The following is a 16,901-nucleotide window of genomic DNA, read 5'->3' as shown; positions in this document are numbered from 1 at the left end:
AAACAAGTTACAAAGTGGAGTTAAACGCCAGAAACAGGTTACAAACTGGCGTTCAACTCCAAGAGAAGCCTCTACACGTGTAAAGCTCAATGCTCAGCCCAAGCACACACCAAGTGGGCCCAAAAGTGGATTTCTGCATCATTTACTCATTTCTGTAAACCCTAGTAACTAGTTTAGTATAAATAGGACTTTTTACTATTGTATTTACATCTTCGGATCTATCTTTAATCAGTTTTATGCTATCTTAGACCTTTATGGGGGCTGACCATCCGGCCATGCCTGGACCATTATCACTTATGTATTTTCAACGGTAGAGTTTCTACACACCATAGATTAAGGTGTAGAGCTCTGTTGTTCCTCATGAATTAATACAAAGTACTATTGTTTTTCTATTCAACTCAAGCCTATTTCTTATCTAAGATATACACTTGTTCTTCAACCTGAGGAAGGTGATGATCCGTGACACTCATCATCATTCTCACCCATGAACACGTGCCTGACAACCACCTCCGTTCTACTTGCAATCGCTTAAGTGCATATCTCTTAGCCTTCTGGTTCATGACGCATGGTTGCCTCACCTGACAACCGAGCCTTCCATTCCATGAGATCAGAGTCTTCGTGGTATAGGCTAGAATTATTGGCAGCCATTCTTGAGATGCAGAAAGTCTAAACCTTGTCTGTGGTATTCCGAGTAGGATCTGGGATGGGATGGCTGTGACGAGCTTCAAACTCGCGAGTGCTGGGCATAGTGACAGACGCAAAAGGATGACTGAATCCTATTCCAGTATGATCGAGAACCGATAGATGAATAGCCGTGCAGTGACAGCGCATTTTGGACCATTTTCACTGAGAGGACGGGATGTAGCCATTGACAACGGTGATGCCCTACACAAAGCTTGCCATGGAAGGGAGTAGGAATGATTGGATGAAGACAGCAGGAAAGCAGAGGTTCAAGAGGAACGAAAGCATCTCTATACGCTTATCTGAAATTCTCACCAATGAATTACAAAAGTATCTCTATCCTAGTTTATATTTTATTTATATTTTTATTATTAATTCACCATAACCATTTGAATCCGCCTGACTGAGATTTACAAGGTGACCATAGCTTGCTTCAAGCCGACAATCTCCGTGGGATCGACCCTTACTCACGTAAGGTTTATTACTTGGACGACCCAGTGCACTTGCTGGTTAGTTGTGCGAAGTTGTGACAAAGTGTGATTCACGTTTGAGAGCACCAAGTCTTTGGCGCCATTGTTGATGATCACAATTTCGTGCACCAACTGCATAGTGATGTTCAAATTGGTAAGATTTATGAACTACATATCATTTTCACCCCGCATGCTCATATGTGTTCTTGGATGATGGATTTACCCTTGACCAAGTAGATAGATGCTTTTACGTTAGTTGCATGCATTCATTTAGGTAATTTGCACTTCATGAACCCTTTCTTACCATGATCTTTGGTCTTTTTATTTTTAGCGTGAGGACATGCTTCGTTTAAGTGTGGGGAGATTTGATAAACCCCAATTTTGTGGTTTATACTGTGTAGAATTTGGGGGGTTTTGTCAATATTTTTCACACTTGATGAGCGGATAATTTATACGCTTTTTGGCATTATTTTAACATGGTTTTCAGTATGATTTAGTTAGTTTTTAGTATATTTTTATTAGTTTTTAAATAAAAATCACATTTCTGGACTTTACTATGAGTTTGTGTATTTTTCTGTGATTTCAGGTATTTTCTGGCTGAAATTGAGGGACTTGAGCAAAAATCATATTCAGAGGTTGAAGAAGGACTGCAAATGCTGATGGATTCTGACCTCCCTACACTCAACATGGATTTTCTGGAGCAACAGGACTCCAAATGGTACGCTCTCAATTTCGTTGGAAAGTAGACATCCAGGGCTTTCCAGCAATATATAATAGTCCACACTTTACCCGAGTTTAGATGACGCAAACTGGCGTTCAACGCCAGCTCTCTGCCCTATTCTGGAGTTAAACGCCAGAAACAGGTTGCAAAGCAAAGTTAAACGCCAGAAACAGGTTACAAACTGGCGTTTAACTCCAAGGAAGACATCTACACGTGAAAGCTTCAATGCTCAGCCCAAGCACACACCAAATGGGCCCCGGAAGTGGATTTCGGCATCAATTACTTATTTCTGTAACCCTAGTAACTAGTTTAGTATAAATAGAACTTTTTACTATTATTTTAACATCTTCAGAACATCTTTTGATCATTTTTAGATCTCTAGACCTCCATAGGAGGCTGGCCACTCGGCCATATCTACCTTATTTGCACTTATGTATTTTCAACGGTAGAGTTTCTACACACCATAGATTAAGGTGTGGGGTTCTGCTATTCCTCATGAATTAATGCAAAGTACAATTGTTTTTCTATTCAATTCAAGCTTATTTCTTCTCTAAGATATACACTCGTTCTTCAACCTGATGAATGTGATGATCCGTGACACTCATCATCATTCTCACCTATGAACGCGTGCCTGACAACCACTTCCGTTCTACTTGCAATAGCTTGAGTGCATATCTCTTAGCCTCCTGGTTCATGACGCATGATTGCCTCGCCTGACAACCGAGCCTTCCATTCCATGAGATCAGAGTCTTCGTGGTATAGGCTAGAATTATTGGCGGCCATTCTTTAGATCCGAAAAGTCTAAACCTTGTCTGTGGTATTCTGAGTAGGATCTGGTAAGGGATGGCTGTGACGAGCTTCAAACTCGCGAGTGCTGGGGGTAGTGACAGACGCAAAAGGATTACTGAATCCTATTCCAGTATGATCGAGGACCGACAGATGATTAGCCGTGCAGTGACAATGCATTTTGGACCATTTTCACTGAGAGGACGGGATGTAGCCATTGACAACGGTGATGCCCAACATAAGCTTGCCATGGAAAGGAGTAGGAATGATTGGATGAAGACAGCAGGAAGCAGAGGTTCAGAAGGAACAAAAGCATCTCTATACACTTATCTGAAATTCTCACCAATGAATTACATAAGTATCTCTATCTTTATTTTACGTTTTATTTATCTTTTAATTATCAAAACTCTATAACCATTTGAATCCGCTTGACTGAGATTTACAAGGTGACCATAGCTTGCTTCAAGCAGACAATCTCCGTGGGATCGACCCTTACTCACGTAAGGTTTATTACTTGGACGACCCAGTGCACTTGCTGGTTAGTTGTGCGAAGTTGTGACAAAGAACTAAAATTATGAACGTGCGTATTAAGTTTTTGGCGCCGTTGTCGGGGATTGTTCGAGTTTGGACAACTAACGGTTCATCTTGTTGCTCAGATTAGGTAATTTTATTTTAATTTTAAGTTTTTGTTTTTATTCTTTTTATTTTTGAAAAATTCCAAAAAAAAATTTAAAAATAAATTATTCTTTGGCTTCAGATTTTTTAAGGATGAATTCTAGAGTTTCTTCATGATTTGTTGAAGCCTGGCTGGCTATCAAGCCATGTCTAAATTTTTGGACTGAGGCTTCCACTCATCATGGCAAGAGTCCTTGGACTCTCATCTAATCAGCTGTTATATGCCTGATTTGTATCTGCTGAAGCTTGGCTGGCCATTGGCCATGTCTAGTGTTTTGGACTGTAGCTTTCACTGAAAGCTTGGCTGGCTAGTAAGCCATGTCTAATTACTGGACTGGAGCTTTAGACTAACATTGCATGATTCCTAGAATTCTCATTAGAAATTTTGAAATCCTTATTTTCTTTTTCAAAATAATTTTTAAAAAATATACAAAAAAATTAATAAAATCATAAAACCAAAAAAATAATTTTGTGTTTCTTATTTGAGTCTAGTGTCAAATTGTAAGTTTGCTGTCAATTGCATGCTTTTTATTTTTCTTTAAATTTTCGAAAACTCATGCATGTGTTCTTCATGATCTTCAAGTTATTCTTGATGATCCTCTTTGATTGATCTTTGCAATTTTATGTTTTATGTCTTTTCTTATTTTTCATATGCATTCTTGAATTATTAGTGTCTAAAGAGTAAAAATTTTTAAGTTTGGTGTCTTGCATATTTTTCTTTTCTTAAAAATTTTCAAAAATAAGTCTTTGGTGTTCATCTTGACATTCAAAGTGTTCTTGCATGCATCATGTGTTTTGATTCATAATTTTCATGTTTTGAGTCTTTTGGTTGTTTTTCTCTTTCTTCATTAAAAATTCAAAAATCAAAAAAATATCTTTCCCTTATTTCACTCATAAATTTTCGAAAATTTGAGTTGACTTTTTCAAAACTTTTTAAAATTTAATTGTTTCTTATGAGTCAAATCAAATTTTTAATTTAAAAATTTTATCTTTTTCAAATCTTTTTCATTTTTTCTTTCATAGTTTCGAAAATTTTAAATTGATTTTCAAAAATCTTTTTCTTATTTTGTTTCATAATTTCAAAATCTTTACTCACAATTAATGTGATTGATTCAAAAATTTTAAGTTGTTACTTGCCTAGTAAGAAAGGTTCAATCTTTAAATTTTTAAATCATATCTTTTTGTTTCTTGTTAGTCAAGTAATCAACTTTAATTTTCAAAATCACATCTTTTTAAATTTCTTTTTCAAATCTTTTTCAAAATAAGTTTCAATCACATCTTTTTCAAAATCAATTTCAAAATCTCTTCTAACCTCTTATCTTTTCAAAATTGATTTTCGAATCTTTTTCAATTAATCTTATCTTTTTGTTTAATTCTTATCTTTTTCAAAACTACCTAACTAATTCTCTCTCTCTCTAATTTTCGAAAATCTCCTTCCTCTTTTTCAAAATTCCTTTTTAATTAACTAGTTGTTTTAAATTTTAATTTAATTTAATTTCATTTTCCTTCTTTTTATTTTCGAATTCTAACCTTAATTTTAAATTAAAAACAAAAATATTTTTATTTTAATTTATTTAATTTTCGAATTCTTCCCTCTCATCTCCTTCTAATTATTTATTTATTTACTTACACTCCTCTTCATCTCAAATTCGAACCCTCTTTTCCTCTTGGTGTTCGAATTTCTCTTCTTCTATTCTTTTCTTCTTCTACTCACATAAAGGAATCTCTATACTGTGACATAGAGGATTCCATATTTTCTTTTCTGTTTTCTTCTTTTTCATATGAGCAGGAACAAGGATAAGAACATTCTTGTTGAAGCTGATCCTGAACCTGAAAGGACTCTGAAGAGGATGCTAAGGGAAGCTAAAGCACAACTCTCTAGAGAAAATCTGACAGAATTTTCGAAAAAAAAGGAGACATGGCCAAAAATAACAATAATGCAAGGAAGATGCTTGGTGACTTTACTACACCAAATTCCAATTTACATGGAAGAAGCATCTCAATCCCTGCCATTGGAGTAAACAATTTTGAGCTAAAGCCTCAATTAGTTTCTCTGATGCAACAGAACTGCAAGTTTCATGGACTTCCATCATAAGATCCTTTTCAGTTCTTAACTGAATTCTTGTAGATCTGTGATACTGTTAAGACCAATGGGGTTGACTTCGAGGTCTACAGGCTTATGCTTTTCCCGTTTGTTGGAAGAGACAGAGCTAGAATATGGTTGGACTCTCAACCTAAAGATAGCCTGAACTCTTGGGATAAGCTGGTCACGGCTTTCTTAGCCAAGTTCTTTCCTCCTCAAAAGCTTAGCAAGCTTAGAGTGGATGTTCAAAACTTCAAACAGAAAGAAGGTGAATCCCTCTATGAAGCTTGGAAGAGATACAAGGAACTGACCAAGAAGTGTCCTTCTGACATGCTTTCAGAATGGACCATCCTGGATATATTCTATGATGGTCTGTGACGTGGCGAAAATTGGCGAGTTAAGAAATTATTATAAGAAATACGTTTCAAGTACAGTTCTTAACCAACCAGAAATCCGCTTATCAATTTAGAAGGGTTGTCACAAAATTTAAATTAAAATACTGGGAGTATGAATCCCAGGTCGTCTCCCAACGAGTTGCAGAGAGATGTGCTATTTTATTAATCAGATGTTTTCAAAAATGGTTTGAGTTGAATAACAGGAAATTAAATTGGAGAATTTATGTAATTTTAAATAAAAACCTTGACTGGGAGTAGATTAGTTGGAAGCCCTATTCTTGTTAGAGTACTCTCAAGATTAATTGATAATTGAGGGTTGTTCTGTTTAGTTATCCCTTACTAGGTAAGGAAAAGTCAAGCAAGTTGGAAAGCTATATCTATTCACAAATTCCAATCCTCTCAATTGAAAAGGATTGGTGTCAGTGACTAAAGGACAATCCAACAATAAACCCAATTACAATTTTTCTTTTAAGCATTCCAACTCAAGGTCTTCCTTTAAATCAACTCCCATCCAAGTTACGGAACTACTCGCTCATTGTAAATGTAGAATTCATAACATAGGAAAGGGAAATATAGAAAGACATGATAAATAATAATCAAAGGGATCAATTAGAAATAAAAATAGTTCTTGTATTAATAAATTCTAAAAAGAATCCAATACTAATTCTGAGTAAACAAAGAACATGGAAGAGTAAGAGACAGGTAAAGAAAACAAATGAGAATAACGAAGTCTTGTTGAGGTAATAACTCTTCTCAATATCCCAATGCGAAAAGCAATAAAAATAAAATCCTAAGAACTATGAATGTGTAAAGAGAAAACCTAGAGGAGGAGTAAAAACTAGATCTAAAACTGAGAATTGTCTATAATGAATCTCCCCTTTCGTTTCTGCATGTTCCCTGGCTATAGTTTGCTTTTCTAGGCCAAAAACTAGGTCAAAACAGGGCCCGAAATCGCCCCCAGCGAATTCTGCAGATTCTGCAGATCGCGTGTGTCACGCGATCGCGTCATTCATGCGGACGCGTCATTCGGCGTTTTGCTTTGCCACGCGTGCGCGTCGTCCACACCTCCACGTCACTTGTGCAATTCCGATCCGCGCGGTCGCGTGAGCCATGCGTCCGCGTCACTTCTCGCTGGTCATCTCCTCCATTTCTTGTGTTCCTTCCACTTTTTCAAGCTTCCTTTCCAATCTCCAAGTCATTCATGCCCTATAAAGCCTGAAATACTTAACACACAGATCACGGCATCGAATGGAATAAAGGAGAATTAAAATACATAATTAAAAATCCCAAGGAAGCAAATTTTCAATCATGGAATGATTTTGGGAAAGAATTATAAATGCATGCTAATCATATGAATAAGTGGGTAAAGAATTGATAAAACCATACAATTAAACACAATATAAACCATAAAATAGCGGTTTATCAGTCTGTCTGAATAATCAAAGATGTCATTGGATCATTCTGCAGGTGGATCCATTCACCTAAAGAAAACACCTGCAGAAGCTCAAGAACTCATTGACATGGTTGCAAATAACCAGTTCATGTACACTTCTGAAAGGAATACTGTGAGTAATGGGACACCTCAGAGGAAGGGAGTTCTTGAAATTGATACTCTGAATGCCATATTGGCTCAGAATAAAATATTGGCTCAGAAAGTCAATATGATTTCTCAGAGTCTGAATGGATTGCAAGCTGCATCCAATACTACTAAGGAAGCATCTTCTGAAGAAGAAGCCTATGATTCTGAGAACCCTGTAATAGCAGAGGTGAATTACATGGGTGAACCCTATGGAAACACCTATAATCCCTCATGGAGAAATCATCCAAATTTCTCATGAAAGGATCAAAAAAAGCCTCAACAAGGCTTTAGTAATGGTGGAAGAAACAGGTTTAGCAATAGCAAGCCTTTTCCATCATCCACTCAGCAACAGACAGAGAGTTCTGAGCAGAATCCATCTAGCTTAGCAAATATAGTCTCTGATCTATCTAAGGCCACTCTAATTTTCATGAATGAAACAAGGTCCTCCATAAAAAATTTGGAGGCACAAGTGGGCCAGCTGAGTAAAAGAGTCACTGAAACCCCTTCTAGTACTCTCCCAAGCAATACAGAAGAGAATCCCAAAAGAGAGTGCAAGGCCATTACATTACTTGGTGTGGCCGAACCCAGAGAGGAGGAGGAGGCCGTGAATCCTAGTGAGGAAGACCTCCTGGGACGCTCAGTGACCAATAAGGAGTTTCCCTTTGAGGAACCAAAGGAATCTGAGGCTCATCTAGAGACCATAGAGATTCCATTGAACCTCCTTCTGCCCTTCATGAGTTCTGATGAGTATTCATCCTCTGAAGAGGATGAAGACATTACTGAAGAGCAAGTTGCTAAGTACCTTGGTGCAATCATGAAGCTGAATGCCAAATTATTTGGTAATGAGACTTGGGAAGATGAACCTCCCTTGCTCACCAATGAACTAAATGCATTGGATAGGCAGAAATTACCTCAAAAGAAACAGGATCCTGGTAAATTCCTAATTCCCTGTAACATAGGCACCATAACCTTTGAGAAGGTTTTGTGTGACCTGGGGTCAGGAATAAACTTAATGCCACTCTCTGTAATGGAGAAACTTGGGATCTTTGAGGTGCAAGCTGCCAGAATCTCTTTAGAGATGGCAGACAACTCAAGAAAACAGGCTTATAAACAAGTAGAGGACGTGTTAGTAAAGGTTGAAGGCCTTTACATCCCTGCTGATTTCATAATCCTAGACATTGGGAAGGATGAGGATGAATCTATCATCCTTGGAAGACCCTTCCTAGCCACAGCAAGAGCTGTGATTGATGTGGACAGAGGATAGTTGGTCCTTCAACTGAATGAGGACAATCTTGTGTTTAAAACTCAAGGATCTCCTTCTGTAACCATGGAGAGTAAGCATGAAAAGCTTCTCTCACTACAGAGTCAACCAAATCCCCCACAGTCAAACTCTAAGTTTGGTGTTGGGAGGTCCCAACAATGCTCTGAACATCTGTGAGGCTCCATGAGAGCTCACTGTCAAGCTATTGACATTAAAGAAGTGCTTGTTGGGAGGCAACCCAGTGTTATTTAATTATATCTATTTATTTTCTATTGTTATTTCGTGTTTTTTTAGGTTGATGATCATGTGGAGTCACAAAAACTACTGAAAAATCAAAAATAGAATGAAAAACAACTTTAAAAATAGCTCACCCTGGAGGAAGAACTTACTGGCATTTAAACGCCAGTAAGAAGCATCAAACAGGCGTTTAACGCCAGAAAGAAGCATCAAGCTAGCGTTAAACGCCAGAAACAAGCACCAGACTGGCGTTTAACGCCAGAACAGAGCATGGAAGTGGTGTTAAACGCTAGACACAGGCTACATTTGGGCGTTTAACGCCAAAAACAAGAAGCAAGCTGGCCTTTAATGCCAAACATGCATGCTAAGGGCATTTTACACGCCTAAATAGAGCAGGGATGTTAAATCATTGACCCACTGGATCTGTGGACCCACAGGATCCCCTCAGGATCTGTGGACCCCATAGGATCCCCACATTTTCTTCTCTCCTCCTCACACCTTTTCATAACTCTCTTCCACAAATACCCCTCACCAATCACCTCAATCACTCTTCCCTATCACCTCTTCACCACTCACATCCATCCTCTCTTCCCCAAAAACCCCACCTACCTCCAAAAATTTAAACTCTTTTCCCTCCCAAACCCAACCCTAATGGCCGAACCCTAAACCTCCTCCCACTCCTATATAAACCCTTCATTCCTTCTTCATTTTCAGACAACACAACCCTTTCTTCTTCCCCTTGGCCGAATACACACCTCTCTCCCTCTCCTCCATTTTTCTTCTTCTTCTCCTTCCTTCGTTCTTCTTTTGCTCGGGGACGAGCAAACATTTTAAGTTTGGTGTGGTAAAAGCATCGCTTTTTATTTTTCCATAACCATCAGTGGCACCTAAGACCAGAGAAACCTCAAGAAAGAGGAAAGAGAAGGCAATTGCTTCCACCTCTGAGTCATGGGAGATGGAGATATTCATCTCAAAGGTCCATCAAGACCACTTCTATGAAGTTGTGGCCAAGAAGAAAGTGATCCCTGAGGTTCCTTTCAAGCTCAAAAAGAATGAGTATCTGGAGATCTGACATGAGATCCAAAGAAGAGGTTGGGAAGTTCTCACCAACCCCATTCAACAAGTCGGGATCTTAATGGTTCAAGAGTTCTATGCAAACGCATGGATCACTAGGAACCATGATCAAGTGTGAACCCGAATCCAAAGCATTGGCTTACCATGGTTCGGGGAAAGTACTTAGATTTCAGTCCAGAAAATGTAAGGCTGGCATTCAACTTGCCAAAGATGGAAGAAAACGCACGCCCTTACACTAGAAGGGTCAACTTTGATCAAAGGTTGGACCAAGTCCTCATGGACATATGTGTGGAAGGAGCTCAATGGAAAGTTGACTCAAGAGGCAAGCCGGTTCAATTGAGAAGACTGGACCTTAAGCCTGTAGCTAGAGGATGGTTGGAGTTTATTCAACGCTCAATCATTCCTACTAGCAACCGGTCTGAAGTTACTATAGACCGGGCCATCATGATCCATAGTATCATGATTGGGGAGGAAGTGGAAGTTCATGAGATTATACCTCAAGAACTCTACAAGGTGGCTGACAAGTCCTCCACTTTGGCTAGGTTAGCCTTTCCTCACCTCATTTGGCACCTCTGCAATTTGGCTGAAATTGACATAGAGGGAGACATCCTCATTGAAGAGGACAAGCCCATCACTAAGAAAAGGATGGAGCAAACAAGAGAGCATGGATCTCAACAAGAGCATGAGGAAATTCCTCACCATAAAATCCCTGAGATACCTCAGGGAATGCACTTTCCTCCACAAAACTATTGGGAGCAAATCAACACCTCCGTAGGAGAATTAAGTTCCAACATGGGACAACTAAGGGTGGAACACCAAGAGCACTCCGTCATCCTCCATGAGATTAGAGAAGATCAAAGAGCTATGAGGGAGGAGCAACAAAGACAAGGAAGAGACATAGAGGAGCTCAAGAGCACTATTGGTTCTTCAAGGAGAGGAAGACGCCACCCTCACTAAGGTGGACCCGTTCCTTAATCTCCTTGTTCTTATTTTCCTGTTTTTCGTTTATTATGCTTCATGTTTATGTTTGTGTTTGTGTCTTATTACATGATCATTAGTATTTAAGTATCTATGCCTTAAAGTTATGAATGTCCTATGAATCCATCACCTCTCTTAAAGGAAAAATGTTTTAATTACAAAAGAACAAGAAGTACATGATTTCGAATTCATCCTTGAAACTAGTTTAATTATTTTGATGTGATGACAATACTTTCTGTTCTCTGAATGAATGCTTGAACAGTGCATATGTCTTTTGATTTTGTGGTTTATGAATGTTAAATATGTTGGCTCTTGAAGAATAAGTAAAAAGGAGAAATGTTATTTGATAATCTGAAAAATCATAAAAATGATTCTTGAAGCAAGAAAAAGCAGTGAATACAAAAGCTTGCGAAAAAAAAAGAGAAAAGAAAAATGGCGAAAAAAATAAAGAAAAAGAAAAAGCAAGTAGAAAAAGCCAAAAGCTCTTTAAACCAAAAGGCAAGAGCAAAAAGCCAATAGCCCTTAAAACCAAAAGGCAAGGGTAATAAAAAGGATCCAAGGCTTTGAGCATCAGTGGATAGGAGGGCCCAAAGGAATGAAATACTGGCCTAAGCGGCTAAACCAAGCTGTCCCTAACCATGTGCTTGTGGCGTGAAGGTGTCAAGTGAAAACTTGAGACTGAGCGGTTAAAGTCAAGGTCCAAAGCAAAAAAAAAAAGAGTGTGCTTAAGAACCTTGGACACCTCTAATTGGGGACTTTAGCAAAGCTGAGTCACAATCTGAAAAGGTTCACCCAGTTATGTGTCTGTGGCATATATGTATCCGGTGGTAATACTGGAAAACAAAGTGCTTAGGGCCACGGCCAAGACTCATAAAGTAGCTGTGTTCAAGAATCAATATACTGAACTAGGAGAATCAATAACACTATCTGAATTCTAAGTTCCTATAGATGCCAATCATTCTGAACTTTAATGGATAAAGTGAGATGCCAAAACTATTCAAGAGGCAAAAAGCTACTAGTCCTGCTCATCTTATTGGAGCTAAGTTTCATTGATATTTTGGAATTTATAGTATTCTCTTCTTTTTATCCTATTTTATTTTCAGTTGCTTGGGGACAAGCAATAATTTAAGTTTGGTGTTGTGATGAGCGGATAATTTATACGCTTTTTGGAATTGTTTTTACATGGTTTTCAATATGATTTAGTTAGTTTTTAGTATAATTTTATTAGTTTTTAAATAAAAATCACATTTCTGGGCTTTACTATGAGTTTGTGTGTTTTTTTGTGATTTCAGGTATTTTCTGGCTGAAATTGAGGGACATGAGCAAAAATCAGATTCAGAGGTTGAAGAAGGACTGCAGATGCTGTTGAATTCTGACCTCCCTGCACTCAACGTGGATTTTCTGGAGCTATAGAACTCCCAATGGCACGCTCTCAATTGCGTTGGGAAGTAGACATCCTGGGCTTTCCAGCAAAATATAATAGTTCATACTTTGCCCGAGTTTAGATGACGCAAACTGGCGTTCAACGCCAGCTTTCTGCCCTATTCTGGAGTTAAACGCCAGAAACAAGTTGCAAAGCAGAGTTAAATGCCAGAAACAGGTTACAAACTGGCGTTTAACTCCAAGGAAGACCTCTACACGTGAAATCTTCAATGCTCAGCCCAAGCACACACCAAGTGGGCCTCGGAAGTAGATTTCAGCATCAATTACTTATTTCTGTAACCCTAGTAACTAGCTTAGTATATATAGAACTTTTTTCTATTATTTTAACATCTTCGGAACATCTTTTAATCATTTTTAGATCTCTAGACCTCCATAGGAGGCTGGCCACTCGGCCATGTCTACCTTATTTGCACTTATGTATTTTCAACGGTAGAGTTTCTACACACCATAGATTAAGGTGTGGAGCTCTGCTGTTCCTCATGAATTAATGCAAAGTACTATTGTTTTTCTATTCAATTCAAGCTTATTTCTTCTCTAAGATATACATCGTTCTTCAACCTGACAAATGTAATGATCCGTGACACTCATCATCATTCTCACCTATGAACGCGTTCCTGACAACCACTTCCGTTCTACTTGCAATAGCTTGAGTGCGTATCTCTTAGCCTCCTGGTTCATGACGCATGATTGCCTCGCCTGACAACCGAGCCTTCCATTCCATGAGATTAGAGTCTTCGTGATATAGGCTAGAATTATTGGCGGCCATTCTTGAGATCCGGAAAGTCTAAACCTTGTCTGTGGTACTCCGAGTAGGATCTGGGAAGGGATGGCTGTGACGAGCTTCAAACTCGCGAGTGCTGGGCGTAGTGACAGACGCAAAAGGATTACTGAATCCTATTCCAGTATGACCGAGGACCGACAAATGATTAGCCGTGCAGTGACAGCGCATTTTGGACCATTTTCACTGAGAGGACGGAATGTAGCCATTGACAACGGTGATGCCCAACATAAGCTTGCCATGGAAAGGAGTAGGAATGATTGGATGAAGACAGCAGGAAGCAGAGGTTCAGGAGGAACAAAAGCATCTCTATACGCTTATCTGAAATTCTCACCAATGAATTACATAAGTATCTCTATCTTTATTTTACGTTTTATTTATCTTTTAATTATCAAAACTCTATAACCATTTGAATCCGCCTGACTAAGATTTACAAAGTGACCATAGCTTGCTTCAAGCCGACGATCTCCGTGGGATCGACCCTTACTCACGTAAGGTTTATTACTTGGACAACCCAGTGCACTTGCTGGTTAGTTGTGCGAAGTTGTGACAAAGAACTAAAATTATGAACGTGCGTATTAAGTTTTTGTCGTCGTTACCAAGGAATGAACGATCACGATTTCTGCGCACCAACACTTATTCACAAGAATTGCATGGTTTTATGTTCTCTTCCTAATATTGCTTCATGATGGAAAACATGCTTCTTTTGCCTTAGAATTGCTATATTTTGATCCTCTTTCATTACCATTCGATGCCGTGACGTGTTTGCTGAGTGATTTCAGAATTTATAGGGCAAGAATGGCCTAGAAGAGAGAAAGAAAGCATACACAAGAGGAAGGAACATGAAGATGTGAATTTTGGGAATTTCAGCATGGGCGCGCACGCGCACCTCGCATGCACGCGTGGGTGCGGACAGCTGGAAGCGGCGTGCAAAGTTCGGCGCATCCGCGCGGGTTAGAGAAGACCCCACCGACGCGCACGCGTACATGGCGCGCACGCGTGGATCGCAAAATCAATCAGCGCGCACGCGTGCATGGCACGTACGCGTAATAAGCTGCACGTGACCTCATTAAAGGAAATCGTGCCTGGTGATTTCTGAGGCTCAAAAGGCCCAAATTCAAGCTGGTTCTGCATGGAAAAGACCCAAGGATGCTCGGGGAAAAGGGGAGGATCATTCATTCACACTTAGACACAATTTTTAGCTAGTTTTTGGATTTTTCGTTTTTCTAGAGAGAGAAACCCTTGTTCCTCTCTAGATCTAGTTTGATTTGATCTTCCCTTGTGAATTCTGAATTGGATCTTGTTGAATTATTAGTTTTGATTACTTAATTTGAATTCCTTAGTATAATTTTGTTAGATCTTGTGTTAGCTTTATGTTTTCTTGTCAATTGTCATTTTCTACCCATTTCATGAATCTTGTGGATCTTGAATTGTTCATGTTACATTGATGATTTCCATGGTTAATTGTGTTGTTTGAGTAATTTTACATTGGTAATTGTTAGTGGGTACTTATTAATTTCAATTCAATTGCATTTTGAATATGTCTTTTAGTAATGTTTACCATGTGTTTGATGAAATGTTTCCTTTGATTATGGAGTAGTTTTCTTTACTCTTGGCCTAAGCTAAGGGAATTGAGTGACCTTGAGTCATTGGGTCTCATTGAATTGGTGATTTGAGAACCCTTGGTGATCAATTTGATACCCATTGACACTAATCCACTACTAATCTAATTAGTAGATAGGATGGGACTTATGGGTTGATGTGATCAAACCTATTTGACGTACTTCAAGCCTAGAAGTGGACACTACGTACTTAAGGCTTTTGAGAAGTAGACTTAATGGGTTGGTACCTCATAATTATCAATATTTGGTATGTAGACAAGGATGGCGATCTCAATTCCCATGCGTAGCCAAGAGTTGCTTTTATTATTCATATTTGAAAACCAAAATTTCAATTGCTTAATTCTAGTCATAGTTACTTGTTAGTTTTAGATTAGAATTATATTACTCGTCCTCTTATTAGTTTGAATTTCTCATACCTTGCTTAGCTACTTGAATTAGTTTCTTACATTTTAAGATTACTTGCTTGTTAGGACTCTTAGCTTAATTTCTTGCTCATGACTTACAACCCCGGAATTCTAACCAATGTTGAAGTACATGTTTGCCCATTCCTTGTGAGACGACCCGAGGTTTGAATACTTCGGTTACTTTTATTGGGGTTGACCTTGTGACAACCAATTCCTTCAAAATTTGATTCGCGGATTATTTGTCGGTTGAGGGCTATACTTGCAATGCGAAAATCTTAGGAAATTCCTTACCGACGGTATTCCTCCCATCATTCCACACGCCCAAGGAGGGCATTGCATGCCGAAGAAGACCAACACCCAAGAAGCGTAACACTTGCATGCAAAAGCGTGGCTTTAACATGAAAAGCGTGTCGCTTGGCCCAATCTTTACAATTAATTCTTTTTGCCACTTCAAGCCCATTTAGTATGCAATTTGGGATCACTCTAGCCTTGAAGAAAAGATACAAATCTCAAGATTTAATGCGAAAGATTAGATGTGATTTTATTTAATTTTGAATTTAAATTTTTGAATTTAATAATTAGGTTTAGTTTTTCTCTTTAGTATATAAGGGTCCAAAAAATAGTTTGGGAGGGACCTTCAAATTATTTGTTTCTTTTGATTTATGAATTGATAGTTTTTCTATCTTGATTTATGCGTTGATGTTTCCTTAAGAAAATATTTCGTTCTTCATACCAAAGATTTGAATGTGTTGGAAAATAATTCTCTTCTTATTTGAATTCTATTAAAACCTTGAAAAAATGATTAATTGAATTAAGTTTGAAAACTTCTTATCATAATTCTTAAGTTTTGGATTTGGATCTGATAAGTGACATCGAATCAACCAAGTTTAATTCTTCAGAATTGTGTGGTTTTTGAATTAGTGAACGCTCTTTACCTCTTGTCTTAATTAATTAATCAAGGAATTGATAATTTATTTGGATTGGAGAAATTAAGTTACCAAGGAATTGGAGTTTAATTACTTATGATTTTCCATAGAAATATCATTGTTCAATCAAGGTGGAAAGTGAAAACGTTTTTCCAAAAAGTTTTAACATATCTGAAACCTTAACTCTTTTTAAATCATATTTTTTCTCAATCTCTTATGACTTGCGTTAAAAATCCTCGTTCTTGATTCTCTGACTAGAGTATTTAATTGACCATTGTTTGCTTGATCCTTTAATCCTCGTGGGATCAACCCTCACTCACCTGAGGTATTACTTGATACGCCTCGGTGTACTTACCGGTATTTTGTGATTTGTAAAATTCGCATCAGCTCTCCCATTTAAATACCTGGGATTCTCGTTAGGAGCTAACCTGAGGTTTGTTAAGAATTGAAAGTCCATTATAGATAAAGTGGAGGGAAAGCCTAGCATCTGGAAAGCCAAGGTTCTCAATAAAATCGGTAAGTTGGTGCTCATTAAATCTGTATTGAATAGTCTTCCTGTATATTATTTGAGTTAATATAAGATGCCAAAGGCTGTTGCAAAAAAACTAATTTCCTTACAGAGAAGATTTCTATGGAGTAAGGGGGATGGTAGGCATGGTATGGCCTTGGTTAGGTGGGAGGTGGTGCAGGCTCCCAAAATGTTTGGTGGGTTGGGAGTCGGGAATGCCATGGTGCGCAACACAGCTCTGTTTAAGTGGTGGTAGGGTTTTTTAAAGGAGGAGTATCTG

The 16,901-nt window shown here is 38.3% G+C and overlaps 1 non-coding gene across 1 annotated transcript; it reads right to left on the bottom strand.

Moving 5' to 3' along the window:
* Nucleotides 1-5,644: 5,644 nt before the first annotated feature.
* Nucleotides 5,645-5,752, bottom strand: LOC112760234 (small nucleolar RNA R71). Its single transcript, XR_003180684.1, has one exon. It is a non-coding gene; the product is annotated as a small nucleolar RNA R71 (small nucleolar RNA).
* Nucleotides 5,753-16,901: the final 11,149 nt, after the last annotated feature.

This window comes from Arachis hypogaea, chromosome 16 (assembly GCF_003086295.3).
Source record: "Arachis hypogaea cultivar Tifrunner chromosome 16, arahy.Tifrunner.gnm2.J5K5, whole genome shotgun sequence".
NCBI classification, from domain to species: Eukaryota; Viridiplantae; Streptophyta; class Magnoliopsida; order Fabales; family Fabaceae; genus Arachis; species Arachis hypogaea.
Note: the sequence above shows the minus strand (reverse complement) of the source record. Positions and strands in the feature narration are given on the sequence as shown.